The sequence below is a fragment of the Triturus cristatus genome, chromosome 4_1, assembly GCF_964204655.1.
Source record: "Triturus cristatus chromosome 4_1, aTriCri1.1, whole genome shotgun sequence".
In the NCBI taxonomy this organism is placed as follows: domain Eukaryota; kingdom Metazoa; phylum Chordata; class Amphibia; order Caudata; family Salamandridae; genus Triturus; species Triturus cristatus.
In genome coordinates this window covers 530,265,026-530,284,847 of record NC_140585.1, presented here as the reverse complement: position 1 = coordinate 530,284,847, position 19,822 = coordinate 530,265,026, and the positions used below count along the sequence as shown (strand labels likewise).

General features: G+C 46.3%; 1 protein-coding gene across 2 annotated transcripts in view; it reads right to left on the bottom strand.

Annotated features, from left to right (window-relative positions):
- LOC146855188 (uncharacterized) overlaps positions 1-19,822 on the bottom strand; it is a 1,301,788-nt gene that overhangs the window by 508,589 nt on the left and 773,377 nt on the right. The window lies entirely within an intron of this gene.

The window sequence follows — 19,822 nt, the reverse complement described above, 5'->3', positions numbered from 1 at the left end:
CTAAAACACTACCCCCTGCACGACACCCTACACTACCCAAATACCACTGCACTACCCTAAACCCTAAAACACCAGCCCCCTGCATGACTCCTTACACTGCCTGAACACCACTGCACTGCCCTAAACCCTGAAACACCAGCGCCCTGCACGACCCCCTACACTGCCCGAACACCACTGCACTGCCCTAAACCCTGAAACACCAGCCCCCTGCACGACCCCTACACTGCCCGAACACCACTGCACTGCCCTAAACCCTGAAACACCAGCCCCCTGCACGACTCCCTACACTGCCCGAACATCACTGAACTGCCCTAAACCCTAAAACACCACCCCCAGCATGACTTCCTACACTGCCCAACAGCACTGCACTGCCCTAAACCCTAAAACACCACCCCCAGCACAACCCCCTACACTACTCGAACACCACTGCTCTGCCCTAAACCCTAAAACAGTACCCCCAGCATGGCCCCTACACTACCCAAACACCACTGCACTACCATAAACCCTAAAACACTAACCCGCGCACGACCCCCCACACTACCCAAAGACCACTGCATTACCCTAAACCCTAAGACACGACCCCCTACACTACACAAACACTGCTGCACTACCCTTAACCCTAAAACACTACCCCCAGCATGACCCCCTACACTACACAAACACCACTGCACTACCCTAAACCCTAAAACACCACCCCCTACACTACACAAACACTACTGCACTACCCTAAACCCTAAAACACTACCCCCTGCACGACACCCTACACTATCCAAATACCACTGCACTACCCTAAACCCTACAACACTATCCCCAGCAGTACCCCCTACACTACCCAAACACCACTGCACTACCGTTCACCCTAAATCTACCCCATCACGACCCCCTACACTACCCAAACACCACTGCACTACCCTAAACCCTAAATCTACCCTCAGCACGACCCCCTACACTACCCACACATCACTGCACTACCCTAAACCCTAAAACACTACCCCCAGCACGACCCCCTACACTACCCAAACACCACTGCACTGCCCTACACCCTAAAACACTACTCCCAGCACGACTCCCTACATTACCCAAACACCACTGCACTACCGTTCACCTTAAATCTACCACATCACGACCCCCTACACTACCCAAACACCACTGCACTACCCTAAACCCTAAATCTACCCTCAGCACGACCCCCTACACTACCCAAACATCACTGCACTACCCTAAACCCTAAAACACTACCCCCAGCATGACCCCCTACACTACCCAAACACCACTGCACTGCCCTACACCCTAAAACACTACTCCCAGCACAACCCTCTACACTACTCAAACACCACTGCACTGCCCTAAACCCTAGAACACTACCCCCAGCACTACCCCCTACACTACAAAAATACCACTGCACTACCCTAAACCCTAAAACACTACCCCAGCACGACCCCCTACACTACACAAACACCACTGCACTACCATAAACCCTAAATCTACCCCAAGCACGATCCCTTACACTACAGAGACATCACTGCACTACCCCAAACCCTAAAACACTACCACCAGCACCACCCCCTACACTACACAAACACCACTGCACTACCCTAAACCCTAAAACACTACCCTTAGCACGACCCCCAACACTACCCAAACACCACTGCACTACCCTAAGCCCTAGAAAAATAATCACCACCCCATGCCCAATGCCCCTTACCTTTCACTTCTCAAGATTCCCTCTCCTTGTGGTTCCTGCTTCAAGTCGTCTCTGAGTGGCGGTGCACGACGTGGATCATCTACAATTTTTTAGAACTCATGGTCATTTACCATACATACCTTTACAACAAAATTTGTTGTAAAGGCATGCGTGGTAAATTACCATGCGTTCTAAAAAAATGTGTAGTAATGACTTCGCGTTGTACAACGCATGCGTTGTAATGCATGCGTTGTAATGGTATCGCTAAGTAAAAAAGTTGTTGTAACAGCAGTTTACCGATCGAAGCTGGCCCCTGTTCTTCAGTGAGTCGTTTATTTGATAAATTAGGAGGAAGGAATGTGTTTTTTTTACCGAAAAGTGCTGTCCCGGCTTTTGTATTGTGAAAGTGTCCGTGTGGCCTGGTTTCACTTCCGGTGAGAGAGTGGAAGAGGCTGTTGGACGGGGCCAGCGTGACACGTCATCAGAAAACACAGCTATTGGAATGCGTTGTCCCCGATGTGTGGAGCGGTGCCACGAGAGGCCAACGAGTGTGCGTTCCACCGCAGTATGACCGTACCGCGTGACCCATGTGCTGCCTCCAGTGTACGGAATACAGAAGCGGCATCCATCGCAGGTCCTCTTCAAGACCGTTGTAGCACTAATTCTACATTTTGGAACTAGGGCATTTTAACCTTGTTGTTCCTGCCAGATACAAAGAGAAGATCCTGTGTTATTTAGTGCCCTTGTTACCTTTTCTGTGGGTAGTGGTGCTTGTCACTTCGCTGCCCTGCCCTGCCGATGCACACGACTGGGCTCCCCATCTTGTGTGCCATCTGCAGGGCCTCTGCCCTCGGATCACTGGTTTTGGTTTCTGGAGTGGCAACATAAACAGTTGCTCCCAGAGGACTAGCCTGAACACTTAGGTGAAAATCCCCTGCACCAGCATTCCGCGGAAATTCTTTCCTAGCTCTCCCACGTCGACGACGATATCATAATAGCATGGCGCCGCTCGCGACACCGTATGACATCATAGGAGCCATAAGAGGACCTCGTCAGCGTGCTGACGTCAGTTCCACCCATTTTTTCCGTGCCACCGAGGTAAACAGGTGGACTGACACATTTTCACATGTATACATAGTATACTAAATATATATTTATCCCCTTCCATGCTCATGACGAGCTCAGCTCATCATGAATCACAGTGGAGCTGTGCTCATGATGAGCTGAGCTCATCATAACGGCCGCGGCCCGCCCATGCGCAATAAATTCCCTACCTGTGTGGGAGAATTATTCAGTGGGCGGGGTCGTGGCGAGCTCAGCTCGTCATGAGCACAGCTCCACTGTGAGTCATGACGAGCTGAGCTCGTCACGAGCACAGCGGTGCCGCAGCCCCCCCCTGCACTGTGGGGGAATTACCCCCGCAGCGAAGGGGATATATATATATATACACAAATGCATAACCAATAAAGGCATAAAGAAATAGCAACAGATCAAGCATTTCTCACTATTAAAACATAAGCATGATTAAGACATATTAAAAACATTCATGCCAAACAGTAATAGCATCTTTTTGGTAGAAACAGGTGGACATCGGGGAGGTGGGTGGGACAGTGAGGAATCCACAGGCAGATACTGTATCCACCAGAAAAAGCGTTACCGAAGGTAAGTAACTTGCTCTTCAGATGGATACTTCTGGCTCTTGATTCCTCACCTTTTGAATAGAATCCTCAAGCCGTACCTCACCCGGAGGAGGGTGTCCACCTGACTAGACCAAAAAATCTTGCAAAACAGATCGAGCAAAATGGCCATCCCTCCTAACCTCCAAATCCAATAATAATCGAATAATTTTTAGTCGAAATTATATTGAAAATAATACTTTAAAAATACTTTTATTAATAAATTTAGACAAACACTTAAAGGGAAACTTTTATTTATAATTAATTTAAAGATATTTCATACTTTACAAATTACGCTGAAGTCGCGACCCCTGCGTGACTTTTCAAAATGGCTACCAGACTGCGCGCAGCCATCGTGTAGGGTGCGCGAAGGGTGTGCGGCTTCTCTATAATATTTTAAATAAAAAGAATGAATATAGTTTTCCTAACTAAAAATATTCACAAATTTTTTAAAAATACATATATATATATATATATATATATATATATATATATATATATATATATATATATATATATATATATATATATATATATATATATATATATATATATATATATATACATATATATATATAAATAGTTTTATAGCTACCCCCTATTTATAATTAAATATCCTATGCAACTATTTGCAGTTTACACTTTTCAGCATATTTTGCACATAATTTGCATTTTGCACTTCAACCTATGCACTTTAAATAGCTAGTATTTGCACCTTATTACTGATCATGTATTTGTACACCTCCATCAGGCTATTTAATGACAAACAAATCACGAGTATCTCTTCCATATCGTTCAACACCAATCATCACGTGACTTTAAAATGCTGTATAAAAGGATGTTCAGTATGGTTGTTACTTTATGTGATCAAGGCCACCTGGTGGCCGAAACGCGTAATGACATGCCTCGCCGTTACCAACCTTGAATAAATCTTTATGAAGCACGTCTGGTGTCCGTGTGCTTTTCCTCCTCGCCCGCTGGGAAGTGGAAGGGTGCGCTTGATATTCATATCGTTTTGCTGGTAGTGGGACTGCTACTTCTCCACGGATCCCCTCGACGACAGGGCCGACACCTTCAGCCACCTTCAGAACGTATTTTCGTGTACGGAATTCGGTGCCGGCTCCCCGTGCTGACTACAAATCCCAGAAGGACCTTGATGCTGTGCTGCCGGATGTTGCTCCTGTAGCATTTCCCGACGATCCCTTCAAGGCAAGCTGAATTGTGAATGAACACGGGTGCCGAGGTAGTGTTTCTCTATCCTTTCAGTCCAAGTGAAGTCCGGACTGCGAAAGAAGATATCGTTAGTGCGGCGCAGGCATGTCCAGTAATGCCCAACGAGAACGCGAGGCGGAGGCCGAAGAACTATTCAGGAAACTGGGTGCGACAGCCACGAAACGAGTTGGCGATGGTAAGAACACGGCTGTTGATCCTAACCCTGATATAAGAACCCTATTAAAAACGCTTGAAAAACACCTGAAAAGCGAAATGATGAAATGGTGGGAAGAAATATCGTTAACAAAGTATGAGGAAGCTGGCCGAGTCCCACGTGGACTGAGAATCATGTTAGCTCCCAATTTTGAAAACATCAATCCTGAAATGCTAGCTGAATGGGCTGACAACAACCTCAGCGCCTCTATGAATGCGGTCAGGATTTTAATCAAATATGCTAGAATCGATCGGAGCATTCTCCTTAAACAAATTGAAGAAATCAATGGCCAACTCGATCAACGACCCGAGAAAGAGGAAATTCAAAAGCAAAGAAAGGAAATTGATGACAGAATAAAGAGGCAGCAGGAAAGAATTAAGCTGAGAAAAATACGCAAGTTCACTAGAGACAAAGAAGACTATGAATTAGGACAGATCTTCACATTTGCTCGTCGCTATGACAATGCAAGGAAAAAGCGTTCCGATGTATTGCCTACCACACGAAATGCACCCACGACGAATGAAAATCCCATAACGGTCAGGTCGGATACATCAGATTCGGCTTCATTGACCAGCGGGAGTGGAGGGGAAGAAATGGACCGTATGAATACTAGCACGATGTCTAACATACTGCAACCGGGAGAGGAATTGAATTTTTTGGCCGAGGACCGCCGTCAGACCCTGAGACCGCGGAATCCGCAAACATCCGCAGGGTCAGGCGCAACAAGAAACGGAGCGCTAGAAGAAAAGCCCGCAACATCAAGAGGCAGAAAAGCGCAATGGCGACGACGAAGATGAAAGACTCAAAGCATTCCAATCATTCGAGCAACAGCAAGACCGTAGTCAACCTCTCGAATACTGTACTCACAGCTGCTGATGAGAACATTCTATCTTTGGGCCTCTCGTATTGTGCAAACAACAACTTCGACTATTGCAAGACCAGGGTAGATATATTCAGCCTTGTGAGGAAATTAAAATTGAGGAAATTCTTTACTATCAAAAGCGGAAATAAACAACAAACTACGACAGGCAGTTCAGCTGTTACTGCCGACTGTAATCTGGAAGCATCGGATGCCCAACTGCTCCTCACTATGGCTGAACTCAACAACCCTGAGGCGAATTCCGTGAATGAGCCAAAAGATACACGGCCCACACAAGAAAGACTCTCAACCCTTATAAATACGGACTCATGTGCTGGCCTCAGTCCCTTCAAAGGGAAATCAAGTTTTACACCCATGATGCCCAAAGACGCAGTGGATATATTCCAAGAGATGGTCACCAATGACCTAAAAAATCTATACAGGGCAATCAGTCACAAGAAGGCCAAAATTAATCAACAAGAGTCAGAATACAAAAAACTCATGACAAAACTTAATAACAACTCAGGTTTGATAATTTGCACGTCCGACAAAGGAGGGAATGTGGTTGTTTGGCCCAAGAATGAATACGAGTCAGAAGCAAGAAGGCAGCTTGCCGACAGTAACTGCTATGAAAAAATAAACATCAAGCGTTACAATGTTGCCAAAGAATCCCTCAAGAAAATGTTACACTCATATAAGAGACAGGGTTTGAATTCCAACAGCGAATTCAACTTCTTGCATAATGAATTCCCCATTATCCCCTCGCTGCGTCTCATACCGAAAATTCACAAAGCCACAAGGCCGGTACCTGGCAGACCCATCATTTCCGCTATCAACAGCATCAGTGAAAACACAAGTAGGTATGTGGACTATTTTTTACAGCCATTAGTTAAGAACTTATCCACCTACATTAGAGACACCAGTGATTTTATCAGAAAGTTGAACAACATTGAATGGAAATCCGGGTTCTTGTTAGTGACTCTTGATATAGAGTCACTATATACAAGTATCGAACATGCCACAGGTTTAATTGCCACCAAACACTACCTGGATCGCAGACCGATCAAATTTCATAATCATAATGCCATGCTTTTGGAATTAATTGAATGGGCTCTGTGCAATAATCATTTTATGTTCGGCAATGACCTATACTCCCAAAAGAGAGGAGTCGCCATGGGAGCTTGCTTCTCCCCCAGTTATGCCTGTCTTCATGTTGGCTGGTGGGAGGAGCAGGTTCTCATGGGGACACATGCGGAAATATTCAATTCCCAGATTGTCACATGGCTCAGGTTCATTGATGATGTTTTTATGGTCTGGAATGGGGATCTTTCTAGTATAATGAATTTTATTGAGATTTTAAACAGTAATATTTTTAATCTCAAATTCACGTCGCACGTAGATCACAATTCAGTTGAGTTCCTTGATACTAGAGTCATGATTGTTGACAACAAAATTGAGACAACCCTGTATAGGAAACCCACTGCTGGCAATTCCATTCTGCACGCCAGCAGTGCCCATCCGCAGCATCTGATAAGAAGTATCCCCTACGGGGAACTCCTCCGCATAAAGCGTATCTGTAGTACATCTGAGGAGAGAACTAGATGCTCGGAGGAGGCTATAACAAGGATGAAGGAAAGAGGGTACACTGAAAGAATTCTGAGGGAGGCCTATGATAAAGTACAATCCATGCCCAGAGATACTTTACTAATTGATAAGTCCAGCATCCCCATTACCAATGTACCTGATCTGGTGGTGGATGATCCCATTTTGGACGTACCACGTTTAATTACTACTTACAGTAGGCAACACCTTAGAATAAGGTCTATTGTTTCAAAAAATTGGCCCATTCTACTTACTGATGGTGTACTGGCCCCAATATTACCTTCTAAACCTGTGATCACATACAGAAGGGCTAAAACAATGAAGGGGGAACTTATGGGATCCAATAGGGACAAACCTGCTAACAGCACATGGCTTAAACCTAAAAATGGATTCTTTAAATGTACAAGCTGCAGGGCATGCAAATTCGGTCAAAACACCACCGAATATCGTGTACCCTTTAGCCCCACTGTAAGACAAATCAAGGGCCACTATACATGCAAGTCAGAATTCGTGGTTTACGTCCTAAACTGCACATGTGGGTTAAACTATATTGGCAGTACAAAACTCCAAGCCCACACCAGAATCCTTCAGCACCTAAGAGCAATTGTCAACAATGACTCAAGCTACCCCGTAGCGCGACATTTTAAAAAGTATCACAACAATGACCTGAATTGTCTCAAGTACTTTGTTATTGACCATATTCCTGCACAACGCAGAGGGGGCAATAGAGAAAAATCGTTAAGACAGCTCGAAACAAGGTACATCCTTGAGTTCGACAGTAAGGCCCCCACAGGACTCAATAATTCTGAGGACTTGTACAATTGTATATGATAGTATCAGATTATCTTTACGTGAACACACACATATACATCCTTTCAGACCAAAATCTGAAAGAGTCAAATGAGACATCCATCAACATCTGTTTTGTGTTTGGTCACCTGTTCCTTGATTTTAGTCTCCTTTATGTTATTTCAAATTTTAACCATAAATAGTTGGTAAAACAAGGAAGTAACATTACTTATTACTGTCCAAACATTACAATGAGGGTTTATAATTGATGAACCATTTACTAATTTCAAATGCGTATTTGTTTCTTGTTTTTTGGTTCTTTTTCTCCTGCCTCTTTCCGCCTTCTGTTTGGTTACTTTTGCTCAGTCTACTGCCATCTCAACTGTCGCCCATATTCTTGCTGGAACCGATGTTTGCAACATCTTCAATGGAAAATACACCCAATGTAGCCTCTACAAAGTCCATAAGCCATCATATGTTTGGGAACGTCGCGACTGAAGAAATTCACATCACAATTTTGATGCAAACGCCCATTAACCAATCCCTACAATTTGAAATTGGACTTTGATTTTGGACTTATTTGATATTCAGGCCGGGACATTCCATGAATTTCCATTGCCAGACACATGTAGGTTCCTTTCTCGTGTTCTCCTATTCTATCACTTTAACACATTTTTCACTTGTTTTGAAAATCAGGATTCACATGAACGATATATTGTCATTAGGCTTTGAATTTCTATTTTTTGCTTGTCAATTATTGAACCTTGTACCCATGATCATTTGTAAATTAGGTTGAGAGTTCTTTTTTTTGCTGATCAGTGTGGATATAATCATTGCGTATTTTGCACATAAACATCTTGATATTGTTTTATAAAGCAATTAAATTCGAGGGCTTTTATTAAATGTATTTTATACTTTTAAATAGTTTTATAGCTACCCCCTATTTATAATTAAATATCCTATGCAACTATTTGCAGTTTACACTTTTCAGCATATTTTGCACATAATTTGCATTTTGCACTTCAACCTATGCACTTTAAATAGCTAGTATTTGCACCTTATTACTGATCATGTATTTGTACACCTCCATCAGGCTATTTAATGACAAACAAATCACGAGTATCTCTTCCATATCGTTCAACACCAATCATCACGTGACTTTAAAATGCTGTATAAAAGGGTGTTCAGTATGGTTGTTACTTTATGTGATCAAGGCCACCTGGTGGCCGAAACGCGTAATGACATGCCTCGCCGTTACCAACCTTGAATAAATCTTTATGAAGCACGTCTGGTGTCCGTGTGCTTTTCCTCCTCGCCCGCTGGGAAGTGGAAGGGTGCGCTTGATATTCATATATATATATATATATATATATATATAAAATAAAAAAAACAATTGATTGAGGTACATTAGACTTACAAATTTTCATTTAAAAAACCTTTGAAATTCACTGGAAAAACCATAGGTTTCAGGCACGTTATAGTTAGAAATTAGCATTTAAAAAACCATAGAAATTCACTGAAAAAAACATAGGTTTCAGGCACGTTATAGTTAGAAATTAGCAACAACAGACAGAGGTGCCAAGGTGTATTGAAGAATGAGTGGGTGTATAAGTGTCTGGATGGAAGATTTAGTAGGTGTGTGACTGACTGTTTAAGTGAGTGATTACATGTGTCTTACTGAATGAATGGGTTAGTGACTAAACTGTGTGAATGTATTAGTATGTTGTTGTATAAGCTGCTGCATGGGTAGCTCAGTAGCTACATGAGTGTCTATATGGCGTATTGGTGAGCGAATGGATGTCTCAATGGTACATGTCTAAGTAACTACACATGTAAAAGACAGATTATATGAGAGTTGGAGTAAATGACTATACGTGAGAGTCAGTGATTGTGAGAGTGGTTGAATGGATGATTGTGTGCTTGTATGAGTGATTGTATACGAGAGTAAGTATGAGTTTGTTTCTGTTTAAATAAGTGATGTGGTGTGTGTATAACTGTATAGGTCAGTAAATGGAAGTGTGATTGATTCTTTGCATGACTGACTACATGTGTGAGTAACTCAGGATGGGTGGTGGTGTGTGAGTGCATGTATAGGTGTATGAGTGCTTTTGATAGTGTTGTATTGATGAGTGACTGCTTATATGTGTAATTGTATAGGTGAATGAGTGGATGTGTGTGTAGACCTAGGAATCAGTGAGTACGTATGTAGTAACTGGTATTGGTGTGTCAATGGTTTTAAAAATGGTAGTCTGTATTTTACAGTGAGTGTATCAATGGGTATATGAGAGTGTGAAGAGGTGTATCAGATTTTCACGTGGATGTTCAGTGATGTCATTTGAGATGTCATCTGTGATGTCATCAGTGATGTCACTGACCATGTCATGAATGATGTAATATGTGACGTCATCAGCAGTGCATTGCGGGTGCGTGAGTTATAGTTAGCTGAACTAACTATAACGGGGGAATTTCTATGGTTTTGTACGCGAAGAATGTCCAACTAACTATAACGTCCCTGAAACCTATGGTTTTTTCAGTGAATTTCTAAGGTTTTTGAAAATGCTAATTTCTAACTATAAGGTGCCTGAAACCTAGGGTTTTTTTCAGTGAATTTCAAAGGTTTTTTAAATACTAATTTCTAACTATAACGTGCCTGAAACCTATGTTTTTTTCAGTGAGTTTCAAAGGTTTTTTAAATGCTAATTTCTAATTATGATGTTCATTAAACCTATGATTTTTTCTGTGATTTTAAATTGTCATCCCATTCTCAACCTGGAGAAAACTGCCGATATCGCCAGTTTTCCAGTGATAGCTTCCGCAAAAATATTCGCCACAAATAAGAGCGACAACTAACGCTAATGATATGCAGAGTAGGCATTTCAGTGCAAGAATAACACGAAATCACCACTTCCCGATATTTTTAATGATCAGCTAAATCTGCCATGCAATCCAAAACCAGGTAAAAATCTGAGTTAGCAGTAAGAATTTAACATCTGCCTTTTACTAGTGTAAAGCAGGACGACTACCTACAGTATGAAAGGGAGTCCAGCCCAGAGCCACATCTGAAGACCAACACATGTCATAGAGCAACTGATCATACAGCTCCAACACCCAAGAAGACCACAACACCCACTGCCACCACCCCCAGGACCTCCCCCCTGGACAACTCACCCCCTACTACTACCAAGGCAGCGCAGAACAGGACAGTAGACCTTCCCAAAACGGCATGGCCCCTCAGCCACAAAATAGTTTATTGTTGGGAGATGTGGCAACCAAGTATGTGTAAAGGACGCAAGTCACCCATCAATAACAATGCACACAATGCCAAGTGTAGCGGTAATGTGCTAGACAGACCTCTGCATGTGTACATATACTGCTGGTACTTGTACTGTTGTGGACAGTGGACGCAACCATGTTACCTCAGGCAGTGGGGAAGAAATAAGTCATGTAGTTGTGTCGTCCCCTCCTGTAAGCAGAAGCGGAGTGGGCTGGTCCAACGTATGCTACTCCAGCGTAGGAGTGTGAATAAATAGGCTGGTGCTCTGGGTGTTGTTCACTTCTGGGAAGGCCAACATGTCTGCCACAGCGGCGGCCCTCACCCTGCCATGAGGCCACCGCCGTGACCACCGGCCTCCTCAACACAGGCCCCCTGCGAACCCAGCAGCTCAGCACCACAGAGTTATGTCTGTACAGACTACTACCTTCGATGTACACTGCGGACAGCAGGGCTCACAATTCAGATCGAGTCACGATTCCAGAAGACGCAGTCCAGTAGGCAAGAGACATTGCTCCCAGTGCGGCCTGCCCGGACCAAGCATCTTCGCAGGGTGCACACACGCTGGTTGCTTCAGGTACCACTATCTCACTGCAACACAAGTCATTGCCACGTAGCCTTATTAAGGCAGAATTCATTAGGCAAAAGACATTGCTACCAGTGCGGCCTGCCTGGTCCACGCATCGTCGGTGACTGCGCACACGCTGAGTGCTTCAGGTGCCACTATCTCACTGCACCACAAGTCATCGCCACGTAGCCTTATTAAGGCAGAATTAATTAGGCAAAAGACATTCCTCCCAGTGCAGCCCGCCCGGACCACGCATCATCGCTGGCTACGCACATGCTTAGTGCTTCAGGTGCCACTATCTCACTGCACCACAAGTCATCGCCACGTGGTCTTATTTAGGCAGAATTCATTAGGCAAAAGACATTCCTCCCAGTGCAGCCCGCCTGGACCACGCATCATCGCTGGCTGCGCACAGGCTCAGTGCTTCAGGTGCCACAATATCACTGCACCACAAGTCATCGCCACATAGACTTATTTAGGCAGAATTCATTAGGCAAAAGACATTGCTACCAGTGCGGCCCGCCCAGACCACGCATCATCGCAGGCTGCGCACACGCTTTGTACTGCAGGTACCACTAACTTTGTGTAGCTCAAGTCAATGCCACGTGGCCTTATTGAGGCAGAATTTATTAGACAAAAGACATTTCTACCAGTACGGCCCGCCCGGACCACGCATCATCGCAGGCTGCGCACACGCTCAGTGCATCAGGTGCCACTAACTCAGTGCACCACAAGTCACCGCCACGTGGCCTTCCTGAGGCAGAATTCATTAGGCAAAAGACATTGCTACCAGTGCAGCCCGCCCAGACTACGCATCATCTCAGGGTGAGCACACGCTGGTTGCTTCAGGTGCCACTAACTCACTGCACCACAAGTCATTGCCACGTAGTCTTATTAAGGCAGAATTCAGTAGACAAAAGACATTGCTACCGGTGCGGCCCGCCCGGACCACGCATCATCTCAGGCTTCGCACACGCTGAGTGCTTCAAGTACCACTTACTCTGTGCAGGTCAAGTCAATGTCACGTGGCTGTGGGCCCTTGCTGACCGCTCCCTGCGACCTACACTGCGGTCAGCAGGGCTCACAATTAAAATTGAGTCTTGATTCATTAATTGCAGAGTCCAGTAGTCAACTAAGTATAACGTCCCTAAAACCTACATAATATCCTTTTAGTATCCTTGCTTCAAGAACTTGTTATATATCAGTTATAGCTTTTGTACAATGACCAAATTCATCTTGCAAGTCCAAAGGAACACTGAATGGCAGTCTACACTGCGGACAGCACAGCTCACAATTCAAATTCAGTTTTGATTTGTTAATTGCAGAGTGAACTGTACTCTATGTCCTCGGATTTTTCAAGAGTAAGTGACAAAAAGCATTCCTCAATATCTGTGCTGACTACTGCCTTCGATCTACACTGCGGACAGCAGGGCTCGCAATTCAGATCGAGTCGCGATTGCAGATGACGCAGTCCAGTAGGCAATAGACATTGCTCCCACTGCGGCCCGGCCGGACAACGCATCATCGCTGGCTGCACACATGCTGAGTGGTTCTGGTGCTACTAACTGTGCAGATCAAGTGAACCCCACGTGACTGTTGGCCCTTGCTGACCACTGCCTCCGGCCTACACTGCGGTCAGCAGGGCTGACAGTTCAGATAGAGTCATGATTGCAGATGACGCAGTCCAGTAGGCAACAGACATTGTTACCAGGGCGGCCCGCCCGGACCACGCACATCACAGGGTGCGCACACGCTGGTTTCTTCAGGTGCCAATAACTCTTTGGAGCTCAAGTCAACGCCAGGTGGATGTGGACCCTTCCTGACCACTGCCTCCAGCCTACACTGCGGTCAGCAGGGCTCACAATTCAAGATTAGTACCGATGCAAATTGTGTCAGAGAGTATAATCGGTTAAGAAGACCAAATGCTCCCAATCTGTGCAGCTAAAGTCAACGCCAAGTGGCTGTGGGCCTTTGCTGACTGCTGCCTCCAGCCTACACTGTGGTCAGCAGGGCTCACAATTCAAATTTAGTCTTTATTCAATAATTTCAGGGTCCAGTAGGCAACTAACTATAATGTCCCTGAAACCTACATATTTCGACAATGTAGTCCATACATATTTCATCTTTTGTTCCATACGCCCACACTGCGGTCAGCAGAGCTCACAATTTACATTCAGACATGATTTATTAATTGCAGACAGAATTCTTCTCTATGTCCTCGGATTTTGTCAAGAGGAAGTGACAAAAAGTATTCCTCGATGTCTGTGCTGACTACTGCCTTTGATCTACATTGCGGGCAGCAGGGCTCAAAATTCAGATCGAGTTGCGATTGCAGATGACACAGTCCAGTAGGCAACAGATATTGCTACCAGTGCGGCCCTCCCGGACCATGCATCATCGCTAGCTGTGCACACGCGGGATGCTTCTGATGCCCCTACCTCAGTGCACCACAACTCATGGACCCTTTATGATAGAATCTTTTGTGAATGATTTCAGATCTGCTGCCCCTACCTCAGTGCACCACAAGTCATGAACCCTTTACGTTAGAATCTTTTGTGTATTATTTCACATCTGGTGCCCCTACCTTAGTGCAGCACAAGTCATGAACCCTTTATGATTGAATCTCTGTGTGTGATCCGATGATTACTGTTGTACTTGTTGCCAGCACCAACTATTACCTGAGGGCTGGCTTACACTCACCCCACACGCACCCAGCACAGACGTCACTGGACATGTGACCCTGGTAATAAAAAGGGTTCCAAGCGCACGTGCCCGTACCCAGTTCCACTATCTATCTAACTGTGTCCATGTGTTCATTATGTATGCATGATGCTGCCCCTGGGCCCTACCACATTACATTGTGCTGTGAACAGCGTTCGCAACCATATTACCTCTGGCAGTGGGGAAAAATTCGGTTATGTAACTTTGTCTTGGTCATTGTATAAGTACATAGGTAGAGACTGGATCATTTGAGTACTACAAGGAGAGTGTAAAGTGAATTTATAAGTGTTTCGGAATTGGCAGAGTGATTGGATAAGTACATATGTGCCAATAGCTCTTTGGAGCTCAAGTCAACGCCAGGTGGATGTGGACCCTTCCTGACCACTGCCTCCAGCCTACACTGCGGTCAGCAGGGCTCACAATTCAAGATTAGTACCGATGCAAATTGTGTCAGAGAGTATAATCGGTTAAGAAGACCAAATGCTCCCAATCTGTGCAGCTAAAGTCAACGCCAAGTGGCTGTGGGCCTTTGCTGACTGCTGCCTCCAGCCTACACTGTGGTCAGCAGGGCTCACAATTCAAATTTAGTCTTTATTCAATAATTTCAGGGTCCAGTAGGCAACTAACTATAATGTCCCTGAAACCTACATATTTCGACAATGTAGTCCATACATATTTCATCTTTTGTTCCATACGCCCACACTGCGGTCAGCAGAGCTCACAATTTACATTCAGACATGATTTATTAATTGCAGACAGAATTCTTCTCTATGTCCTCGGATTTTGTCAAGAGGAAGTGACAAAAAGTATTCCTCGATGTCTGTGCTGACTACTGCCTTTGATCTACATTGCGGGCAGCAGGGCTCACAATTCAGATCGAGTTGCGATTGCAGATGACACAGTCCAGTAGGCAACAGATATTGCTACCAGTGCGGCCCTCCCGGACCATGCATCATCGCTAGCTGTGCACACGCGGGATGCTTCTGATGCCCCTATCTCAGTGTACTACAACTCTTGGACCCTTTATGATAGAATCTTTTGTGAATGATTTCAGATCTGCTGCCCCTACCTCAGTGCACCACAAGTCATGAACCCTTTACGTTAGAATCTTTTGTGTATTATTTCACATCTGGTGCCCCTACCTTAGTGCAGCACAAGTCATGAACCCTTTATGATTGAATCTCTGTGTGTGATCCGATGATTACTGTTGTACTTGTTGCCAGCACCAACTATTACCTGAGGGCTGGCTTACACTCACCCCACACGCACCCAGCACAGACGTCACTGGACATGTGACCCTGGTAATAAAAAGAGTTCCAAGCGCACGTGCCCGTACCCAGTTCCACTATCTATCTAACTGTGTCCATGTGTTCATTATGTATGCATGATGCTGCCCCTGGGCCCTACCACATTACATTGTGCTGTGAACAGCGTTCGCAACCATGTTACCTAAGGCAGTGGGGAAAAATTCGGTTATGTAACTTTGTCATGGTCATTGTATAAGTACATAGGTAGAGACTGGATCATTTGAGTACTACAAGGAGAGTGTAAAGTGAATTTATAAGTGTTTCGGAATTGGCATATGTTGGCAGAGCCTAACCCCGAGCACTAGCTTGACTCTAATTGGCTGCCCTCCATGTGCCAAAAACTGAAATTTGGGCTTTGCATAGCCCTGTATTGCTAAAACTGCAAAAATCCACTGAATGTACAATAAACATTCATATCCACACAGATATGTCATGTACACAATCTTTCATGAGTGGAAGTATGGATGAATGTAGGGTCAGTGATTCCCCCTACCTTCCATGTTGGCCATGTTGTGGAACTTGGGTTACAGGGTGACACATTTGCGCTTGCGGCACGGGTGGCGGCAGCACTACAACAGGGACACCTGCATCAGTTGATTCCTCATACAGCCCAGGACGGAACAACACCCATAGCTCTGGAGTCATTCTTCACAGCATCACGCAGGACTGGCTCACGCCAGTCCATCCCACTCTGCTTACGCTTACAGGGAGGGACAACAATGCTACATGGCCCAGGTTTTCATTGCAGTGATCTGCTGGTCAGAGGTCTAGTTGTCAGTATGCCGCAGCCACTCCCTCACGGCTGGTTTACACCCACTCCACACCCATCAAGCACAGGTGTAAGAGGACACGTGACCCTGCCAATAAAAAAGACCGGGTGCACGTGCTCTACGGCATTTCCATTTCAGGCTCGCTGGCACCAGATGCACTGCGGCCGGCACAGGCGCACTGCAACGGGACGTTGATTGTCGGTGCACTGAGGTAGGGACACCATAAGTGCTGAGCAGGTGTGCAGCCTGCGATGATGCCCTGTCCCGGTGGTCCGGACAGGTCAGGTTTTGTGTGCCCTGCTGGACCGCAGTGTAGGCCCGAGCCATCGAACAGTGGGGGCCTACCGCCAGGTGGCGTGGCCTCGCTGGTCACAGAGTTAGTGGCACCGCAAGAGCTGAGCGGGTGTGCAACCTGCAATGGTGATGGGTGCACTGGTATGTCCTCTGCCAATGTAAAATCAAGACGCGGCACCAAATGTGCGACCAGGTGTCTTGCGGAGCGGGGCTGCATGATTTGGAGGTTGCCCTGTCCGCGGACCCCGAGCTTAGGGCTTGGGGCTTGCAGCGGTACGTGGTGGGCCCTCTTTTCTACACCCAGGTGGCAAAAGGTGAGCAGTGAGGCCTGGATGCGCAGGGACTGGCAGACACCTCTGGGCGGTGGGAGTATATGGTGTGCAGCAGCCTGGGTGCGCAGGGGCGGGACAGCGATGAAGGCGTGTGCAGTTGTATGTACTCTACCGTTACTGATTCGGTACTATATTTCAGATGAGTGAGCTTGAGGGCTGCAGTATGTCCAGGCACGTGGTTGGAGACACACCGGTGACGGAAAGGTGAGCTGTGAGGGTTTTGACCGGAGTGTCGGCACTCAGTCTCCCTCTCCATCTCTTCCTTTCTCTCTCTCACACTCTTTTTCTCTCTCTTCCTTTCTCTCTCACTCTTTCTCTCTCTTCCTGTCTCTCACACTGTTTCTCTCTTTCTCTCTCTCTTCCTCTCTCTCACTCTTTCTCTCTGTCTTCCTCTCTCACTCTTTCTCTCTGTCTTCCTCTCTCACTCTTTCTCTCTCTCTCTCTCCTTTGATGGACGCATGACCCACAATCTTATCTTGCTTTTTGTCTAGCAGGCTGTGATTCACAGATTGTCCACCCCACTGACACGGGTCTCCCACCATGTGCCGATGACTTGAGTTCCACTGAGATAGTGCCACTAGAGCTGAGCGGGTGTGCAGCCTGCGATGATGCGTGGCCTTGATACACCATCCTGGCAATCAAGACCCGATTTGAATTGTGAGCTCGGCTGGACCGCATGTACGCCACGGCTGAGGAGGTTGCTTCCGTACGTGGTAGACCCTCTTGGACACACCCTGGTGGCGGAAGTTGTGCAGAGAGGCTTGTTTGCGCAGCGGCGGGCAGTCACCTCTGGGCAGTGGGAGTGGATGGTGTGCAGCAGCCAGGGTGTGCCAGAGCGGTCAGACACCTCAGGCCAGTGGGAGTGGATGGGGTGCAGCAGCCTGGGTGCGCAAGAGTGGGCAGACCCCTCTGGGCAGTGGGAGTGGATGGGGTGCAGCAGCCTGGGTGCGCAGGGGCGGGCAGACACCTCTGGGTGGTGGGAGTGGTTGGGGTGCAGCAGTCTGGGTGTGCAGGAGTGGGAAGCGATTTCGGCATGTGCAGTTGTATGTACTCTGCCATTACTGATTCTATACTATATTTCAGATGAGTGAGCTTGAGGGCTGCACTATGTCCCGGGACGTGGTTGGAGACACACCGCTGTTGGAAAGGTGAGCTGTGAGGGTTTTGTCCACACTGTCGGCACTCACTCTCCCTCTCCATCTCTTACTTTCTCTCCCTCACACTCTTTCTCTCTCTCTTCCTCGCTCTCTCACTTTTTCTCTCTTCCTCTCTCTCACACTGTTTCCCTCTTTCTCTCTGTCTTCCTTTCTCTCTCACTCTTTCTTTCTTTCTCTCTCTCTTCCTCTCCTTTGAAGGGCACATGACGCACAATCTTATCTTGCTTTTTGTCTTGCAGTCTGTAATTCACAGATTGTCGAGGGATGACACGCCATGGCTGTACCTACTTTTATTTTGTTGTCTTGTTTAAATAAAATGTTTTATATGTAAATCCATAGATTACTGAGATTCTCATTTGTCCAACCTCACATGCATCTTTTTTATTATAATTGTATCACGTCAGCTGATTTGTTACGTTCCAGATTTCGGAAGGTTGCTGTCACATTTCTTTGTCGCGGGAGGGGTCAGGGGAGATGGCAGACAAGGGGCCAGCGGCGGGGGGTGTTGAGACACTGTTGGGTGTCCAAGCTGGATGATCGTTGGCTCCATTGCATCTGTTGTCATTCAGGTGTGGCTGTGGGCTGGGCTCCCTTTCATGTTGCAGGTTGTAGTCCAACTTTACACCAGGTCAGAGCAGGTGTAAACTTCCTGGTGCCAACGCACCTTATCGCCTGTTTTGTATTCTCTTCGCCGATCTTGCTGGTGGTTGAGAAAGTTGCTAAGTGGTGTGTTTGCTGCTTTTTGCACGGAAATGCCTACTCTGCATCTCATTAGCAATATTTGCCGGGGTCATCCGTGACGATGCTTTTGAGGCTGCTATCACTGGTAAACTGGTGATATGGGCTGTTTGCACCAGCTTGTGAATGGTGCGTTAAATTGTCACCATTTTGGCTGCGATAAAGTGCTGTTAACTCAGTGCTGTGTCCTTGAGAATATGGTCCTCGGTGTTTTAAAGACCTGAGAAGTACTCGAGTGCCACGCTGAGAGCCGTGCACCCAGCGCGTTCACACTAGGGGGCCGCGCTGAGAGTCGCGCACCCTTCGTATTAACACTATGGGGTCGCGCTGAGAGTCGTGCACCCTTTGTATTCACACTAGGGGGCCGCACTAGGGTCGCGATGGCAAACTTTTTTTAAAAATAAAAAGCGTTCACTTTCATTAATTTAGATTTGCCTCAGAAACCCCATCCCCTGAGGCATGCCCACATCTACATTATTTTTTGTCAAAGGGGAGGGGGCCGCGTGGCCCCCCTCCCAGCCCACTTCTGGCCCCACAGACCCCATCCCCTGGGGCCTGGCCTCTCTGTTGGTGACCATGGGGAGAGCCCCAATGCCCCCACTGTCCCGCCGGCTCCCCTCCTCCTGCG